Source organism: Vanellus vanellus (assembly GCF_965231255.1).
Source record: "Vanellus vanellus genome assembly, chromosome: 20".
Lineage (NCBI taxonomy): Eukaryota > Metazoa > Chordata > Aves > Charadriiformes > Charadriidae > Vanellus > Vanellus vanellus.
The window spans coordinates 10603457-10611010 of NC_138925.1; the positions used below are offsets into that span (position 1 = coordinate 10603457).

At 48.1% G+C, this 7554-nt stretch overlaps 1 long non-coding RNA gene across 1 annotated transcript; it reads left to right on the plus strand.

The window, feature by feature from the left end:
- Positions 1-4426: 4426 nt before the first annotated feature.
- LOC309680056 lies at positions 4427-6835 on the plus strand. The gene is made up of 8 exons (XR_014269868.1): positions 4427-4497; positions 4591-4792; positions 5827-5886; positions 5969-6027; positions 6117-6151; positions 6269-6324; positions 6409-6449; positions 6727-6835. It is a non-coding gene; the product is annotated as an uncharacterized lncRNA (long non-coding RNA).
- The last annotated feature ends 719 nt before the right edge of the window (positions 6836-7554 follow it).

The window sequence follows — 7554 nt, forward strand, 5'->3', positions numbered from 1 at the left end:
TTTTTCTTTCATTAATGCTGACAGTTTTGAAAATCTTCATTCTACCTGTCTGAATCAGTTAGCTGTTCATAGTTTCTGTTTTTTTGCCTGTTTCCCTAATACTCTTTATTGCTTATCTTTTTTAATTTTCTCGTCTTTCCTTAGTGCCATCGCTTTTAAAATTCTCTTTTACATCTGTTTTAGTTTCCCGTTAATCTTTGTCTTTACTTCCTCTGTTGCTTATCGCTTTTTTAATGTTCTTGCTATGCCTACTTTTAGTCTCTTTGCCATCTTATAAAAATTGTCTTCCTTTGTGCTATTGCTTTTAAAATTTTCTTCCTACTCCTGCATTTTAGTTTGCCATTGCTGTTTTCTAATTTTTTCCTTGATTCTTTAATCACGGATGTTCTGAAGACTTTCTGTCAACATTTATCTCCTTTGCTGTCTGTATTTTTAATTATTTCTTGCCTTTCCTTAGTGCCCTCTCTTTTTAGATTTTCTTTCTACGTCTTTTGAGATTGCCATCGCTATTTTTTGATTTTCTTTCTTATTTACTCGATCCCCGATCAAATTTTCTGTCTGAGCTCTTTCCCTCAGACACCCGTCCTCTCTTTGTTTGTGCCTCAGAGTTCTCTTATCATCCTCTCTGCCATCTAGCGTGCTTCCATTTGGTCCCCAGCCTCTCCGGACTCCCTCCTCACGTCCCTGAGTCTTCTTTGGTCTCTCTCACCATGTCGCAACACCTACGGATGCTTTCAAGGTTGCCCTTAGCATACGTTTAGCTTTATCGCAGGCATCACACCCCTCTTGTTCCCTCGGAAGAGTTCCCGAGTCCGTATCTGCTACCCAGAGTGGGAAACCAAAGTTTTCCCTAGTGTTTCTAGCTAGATCAGCAAAGCCTTAGACCGCAAGATGTAACAGCAACGTAGCAAACTTTGGCGGAACTCCTTCTTAGCACAAGAACAGCTAGTAGTTTTGTATGACTTTGATACATTGTAACCTAACTAACTTAATGAAATTGTATAAGTAATAATAATGAAGATTGTATACTTAACATTATGAATTAGAGCGACTGTTTCGGTCAAGGGGAAACTATAATTCTTCGAAATGAAAAAAGGGACCGTTCTGCCCAGAATCATCAGAAGACAGATGACATACATCAACGGATGAGACAGAGAGATCCTGAAACTGCATAAGGTGGTAAAATCACCTGCACTAAACCTCCAGTCATCAAAGAGGACACGTAACCGTTGAACAATTTGATCGGTCAAGAGCCACACTCGTCACGTGAACATGTGCATGAATAGCTTACGCAATAGAATGTGAGGCTTTAAAAAGCACAGGAAAAGAACCCACGGGGTCCCTCTTTGGAGGCCCCGAGCTGTTAATAAATCAACTTTGTGACAGAACCTGGGGCACAAACTCTTTATTTACGGTCAGAGGCTAAGACCGGTTCCACCTAGACTCCTTTCTGCGGAGTTTAGAGAGCAAGGGGGTCCGGTCTGAACCTCGCGACTCTGACGGGCAGGTGTTCCCGGACCGTTCTTCAAGACCCAGCCCAGTCCTTCTGTCCTCTCTTCCCTCAAGCTGTGCCTCTATTAGTTCCCTGGCCCTCCAATGACACAGTTACTCTGTTGAAATTCAGTCATCGTGTTCCCAGTCATTTTTCTGTCCCTCCGACTTCTGAGACTTTCCCTGTGCTCCACATCCATCTTGTAGCTCTTTAGGGGGGGGCATCTTTGAGCCGTAGAGCACTCATTTGTTCTTCTACACTACCTAGGATTGCGCATTCTGTCCCCTGCGACCCGAGACCATCTGTACTCCACTCAGAGGATCACCAGAGTTCCTCCTTGTCATCCCCAAGCCTTCTTTGGTCCCTCAGCCCTCATAGACACCCCTCTCCTCACCATCAAGACGCTTCCCGAGACCCTCCTTGATCTCCCCAGCACCTCATAGCACTTAATCTCCCTTTCTTTCGGGCCGTCAGAGCCTCTGGTTTTTCTTTGCCATACAATGCTCCTTTATTTTTCTCTCTGCTGTTGAGGGTATCACCATTAGGTGCTTCTCTCATTCATTCATCTGTGATTTGCCCAGATGCCCTCCTGGAAATCTGAGGCATCCGCCGTGGCTCTGAGCCTTCTTTTCTTACTCTGCCCCCTCCTAATGCCTCTACTCTCTATAGCCTTGTGTTCCGAGTCCTTTCTCGTACTCCACAGCGCTCTTAGAGCACTTCAGCTTCCTTTTGGTAGTATTTTTTTGTGCACCTCAGTGCGCCCTTAGCTTACTATTTGCAATTTAAGATGCCTTCATTCTGCCCCCAGTGCCCTGAAAATATCTGTACTTTGTCGAAATCCCCTTTGGAGTTCCTCATCCTTATTTCTGAGGCTTCTTGGAGCTCTCAGGCCCCTTGGGACTCCTCCGCTGCTCCCACCGAGCTCTCGTGACACAACCGCTACGTCCCAGAGTCCCATTTTAGCTCCAGAGGGCACTCCACACCCCTCTTTCCCCCTCAGAATGTTTCCCGAGTTCCCATCTCTTACTCTGGTCTGTCTTTTTGTCCTGTCACCCCTGGTCACCCTCCAGTCAGTCCCCAGGTCCCCGAGGACATCTGTATTTTGCTCAATTCCCTTTTGAGCTCGTCGCACCTCCCCATCTCCTTTGGTGTCTCTGGCCCCTTTGGGACCTTTCTAATTCCTCTGACCACGTCTCCTGTTCTGATAGAACTTTTTCCGAAACCATCTGTATGCTCCAGAGCCACCTGTTTGGTGTCTGTCTTATAGTATGTTTCTATATCATATCCGGTACCCTAAAGATGCCTATCGTTGGCTGAGATCTCCTCTTAGAAAGCCCTCATCTATTTTTATAGACATACTTCCCATAGTGGTTTTTGTTGTCCTTTGCAATTTATTTTTGTTCTACGTACTCAGGTGTTACTTAGAATGCTTCATACCATTTCTGATACTTTTATTGAATTTCCACGTGTTTTGGTGCTTTCTGTCCTTTCGGACTCATCTAGTTCTGTTAATGATATAGGTCGAGGAGAGATCACGTAGGGCTCTACACTGTCAGTACTTTACAGTAAACAATGTACTTTACAAGTGGAGATATTTTTGAGAAGGTTTTCTCACGGGATCTAGTTCCGCTTTGTCGTTCAGTCCTATCCAGCACATAATTCTGGCAGAAAGTAGGTAGTGTGCACGGTCCCGCTAAAAGTAAAGCATGACCCCGAAGCTCTGTATTTTGTTTGAAAGGAAACTAAAGCACATAAATTTTGATGATAATATCATTATTACATTTAGCAAACTAGTGTCTTTTAGGGCTTAGCATGATTTCTAATTCTTTCTATCTACGCAATGGAACATTAAGTTGAATTTCTTACCCGATCACGTTGCTGACGCCATCACTTCAGTCACAGTAGAAAAGCAGATATCGGCCTTTCTTGTAAGCGCCACTTTCCCTGTTTACTCTCTCACATGCTGTAAACTTAAGGCTGACGAGAAAAGGAGCTGCTACCCCTGCGGCGGCCTTTATGCCTTCTGCTGGTCCATCCCACCCCTTCCCAGGGGGTTGTGGGAAGGGTGGCAGGCGGGGCCTGAGGTATATGAGCCACAGCCTCTGCTGAGTGAGCTCATTCTGCAGTTGGGTGTCTTCGGTGTAGGTCTTTTGCTGATCCTGTGGTCAAATCTAGTTTTGGAGCTGGCTCAGCTGTTTGGGCTGGTGTGTTTTTACATTTAGAGAAGGGGAACTCATAAGTTCTAGGAAAGACCTTCCAGACCAGTTAAGGTTCAGCAGCGTATTTAATAGAAAATAAATGTGTTCTTTCTTTTTCTTTTTTTTTTTTTTTTTTTTTTTTTTTAGGTTAGTAGTTTTGTATTGAGCGTTCAGGGATGGTAAGATGGTTTAATAGTATGTATTTCTTTTTTTTTCCAGGTACCCTGCATTTTCTTGGAATTACTGACTTAATTGGAGATGGAACTTTGTGGGTTTTTCTCACCAGTTTTGTTACATACAGTGTAAGTTGCTAATATAAATTTTCTTAATAGGAGCAACGATAAGATTATTTAGTGGGCACTAGGGTGAGCATCTTGTATACATCTGTCTATGGAGTGTAGCATTTCTCAAGAAAGTAGCAGAGATTTAAGGTATAGTGGTTTTCACTGGCTTTGTGGGTCTGTAACACAGCCCAGAGTCCATGGGAAGAAAGCTGCCTGCAGGGCACGGCTCGGAAGAGCAGCTCCCGAGGGGCGGCCGACAAGAGGGGGTTCAGAGGCTCTCATACAGGGCGGGAGTTGTCTGGAAGAAGCGGGGTTCCTTCCCTGTCAGTTCAGGAGAAGAGAAGGGGGTTCTGAAGCTTTGGGAGAGGGGAAAGGGAGGCAGGTTCATCAGACTTTCTGAGATGTTTTTGCAGTGGGATTTGGGTGTCGATGAGGTCTGTTCCGTTGCGGTCTCCTGCATTTGAGGTGGGCCGGGTAGTATCAAGGAGGAGCACGTGACCTGTGACTTTATGCAAGCGCAATGGTAATTTTGTGTTTCTTTGGTGTTTTAGGTGCCGTAATTAATTGTTGCTTATGACTCTGGATTTGGTGGGGGTTTTATTTATTTATTTTGCAGATGATGGACCCAGTGACTGCAGGAACATACCAGCTAGCTGTTTTTTGTGTGTTAAGTCAAGGATGGATTTGGACCCCCGGCCCTTTGAAAGATGAGTTGAAGAACAGGCACAGGAGAGGGGACAAGGGAGACAATTGTAGGAAAGGATTTGTAAAGTCAGCGTAGGGCGGATGGTTGTCGTGGAGCAGTCCCCTTTAGGCAGGTAAAGGGAGCGGGTTACTCTTCAGCCCGATGGTAGCGTGTGCCGGGCAGGGCGGTTCCAGCCTGCGTCTGTGGCGTCATCAGTGTGGTCTGTCTTTGGTGTATTAGACCTTCGTCAGATCTCGATTTTGGGTTTGTGCTCCAGGAGCAAGGCACGGTGCCTCAGGCGGCACCCCTGGAGTCTCGAACGCCTGTACTCATCGGCATAGCGCCGTTCGGGCGCCGCTTTTCTTGCATTAAAAGCCTAAAGCGTGGATAGGTGCGGTGCCACGCAAGTGTCTGGACGGGCCTCGTTTGCGGCGCGGTTCCCAGCTGCGTGAGCAGCTCTGCTCTCTGGCCATCCGTTTTCAGGGCGCGGGCCTTCTGCCCCGCATCGTTACGGTCTTAGGTCTTGAAGCCCGGTTTTCTGCGTGTACATCTTCGCAGTTTGGCGAGTCACTTCTTGTCACGGGTCGTGACGTTCTGCCTGTTCTCCGGGGTTTCTGTCGAGGCCCCACACTTCACCATTACGCTCTCGCTCATCATTTTGCTCGATGATGGCTTTGTTCGAGGTGTCATCATTCTCGCTGAGAGTTTTCTCTCATCTTTGAGGTACATTGTAGGATTTTGTGTAGCGTCAGTCTGTCCATCTGTGTGTTTGTGTGGCTCGGAGCCGCCCTGCCCGGGGGTGTGGAGTCAGGGGTAGGTGGGATGGCAGTAAGAGTGTGTGCTTAACCCAGCGATCTGGCTAGGCTGTTGGGGCCAAGGTGCTACAGTCACCTGGGATTGAGTAGCCATCGGCGGGTTGCGTGGGCAGCTTTTTTTGGTAACGTTCTTAGGGGCGCAGCAGAGCTATGAGGGAGAGGCTGTTAAGCAGCATCGACGGAGATTGCCTCTCCAAGGTATTGAGGCTGCTTTGTGTGGAGTTTAAGATTAGTGGGCTTTGGTTCTGGCAGGTTGTAGTTGGGCTGTAGATGACACTTGTCAATGGGAACACTTGTCATTATGAAGCTATCTCTCCGTCTCCAGGTGACTTCTTTGATATTGTTTTTTCAGGTGCAGGGGGACGCTCTGTGCAGGGCGACGTAGGAGAGCCGAGCGGAGCTCTGTCAGAAGGTGGGTAGGTGTGTGGTCTCTTAGAGGGAAGCTGTGAGCGGTGGCTCTGTGATGACTACATCAGGGTATTTTTCTGTTTCAGTTGGAAGCTTGAAGCAAGGAGCACTGTGGGATACAGGCACCAGGGCTGATTCAGTGCAGGTAAGATGAGTGATTGGGTAGCAGTTAGTTGTCTGGGTGTTGTATTGCCAGTGAAGTGATAAGCGACTGGTGTTGTTTGTGTCTTACAGGTGGTGCGCAAGGGTGAAGGCGGTGACCCAAAGCGGTAGAGGATGGGCCGGCGAGTTGTCACGTGGAAGGGGCGGGAGATGCGAATTGTTGGCCAGGGGCTACGGTTGAGTGCAGTGTCTCAGCATGTACTGTATCTCTTGGATTTTTGCAGGTGCCGCATGCAGGCTCAGTGGGGTGCTGCCGCGTGCTGTCGAGCCATAGGAGCAGGTGAGGGGGTTGTGGGCAGGGTAGGCGTCTTGTAGCAAAGTATTTTGTGGTAGCTCAGTGAAGCATTTCCCTTTGGATTTGCAGGTACTGTGCAGGCTGCATTTGGAATTGGAGGAGAATTTTAGGTGAGCTGTGTTGTAGAGAGGAGGCGCCTGGGGCTGGTGAGTTATTTAAATGCAATTGTAATTTTGTGACTCTTAAGCGCTACAAACAATGAGCGTCACACCGTGTGACTGTGGCATCAGTGGAGAGCAGGTGAGCGGAATGCCACGGTGCATCAGAGCTGGGGATGGCACATGAAAATTGCGTGTTGACTGATGCGATGTTGACTGATGCCGCTGTTGTCTGTAGATTCATGTGTGGTTTTGTTGTGTGAATAACTTTTTTTTTTTTTTTTTTCAGATGATGAAGAGAAACCTGGTGAATGCAGGATCAATCCACTTGGCTGCCTGTGGTGTTTTTCTTGTTGAGGACGGCTTTGGACCCATTGCTCTTTGAAAGATAAGCTGAGGAAATGCCGGTGGAAAGTGTTCGGGGGCGGGATGGGACAAGTTTGGGAGTCGCAGGGATGGCTTTCAAAGTTAGTGTAGGGCAGAGGGCTGTCGCGGAGCAATCCCCTTTAGGCAGGTAAAGGGAGTGGGTTACTCTTCAGCCCGACGGTAGCGTGTGCCGGGCAGGGCGGTTCCAGCCTGCGTCTGTGGCGTCATCAGTGTGGTCTGTCTTTGGTGTATTAGACCTTCGTCAGATCTCGATTTTGGGTTTGTGCTCCAGGAGCAAGGCACGGTGCCTCAGGCGGCACCCCTGGAGTCTCGAACGCCTGTACTCATCGGCATAGCGCCGTTCGGGCGCCGCTTTTCTTGCATTAAAAGCCTAAAGCGTGGATAGGTGCGGTGCCACGCAAGTGTCTGGACGGGCCTCGTTTGCGGCGCGGTTCCCAGCTGCGTGAGCAGCTCTGCTCTCTGGCCATCCGTTTTCAGGGCGCGGGCCTTCTGCCCCGCATCGTTACGGTCTTAGGTCTTGAAGCCCGGTTTTCTGCGTGTACATCTTCGCAGTTTGGCGAGTCACTTCTTGTCACGGGTCGTGACGTTCTGCCTGTTCTCCGGGGTTTCTGTCGAGGCCCCACACTTCACCATTACGCTCTCGCTCATCATTTTGCTCGATGATGGCTTTGTTCGAGGTGTCATCATTCTCGCTGAGAGTTTTCTCTCATCTTTGAGGTACATTGTAGGA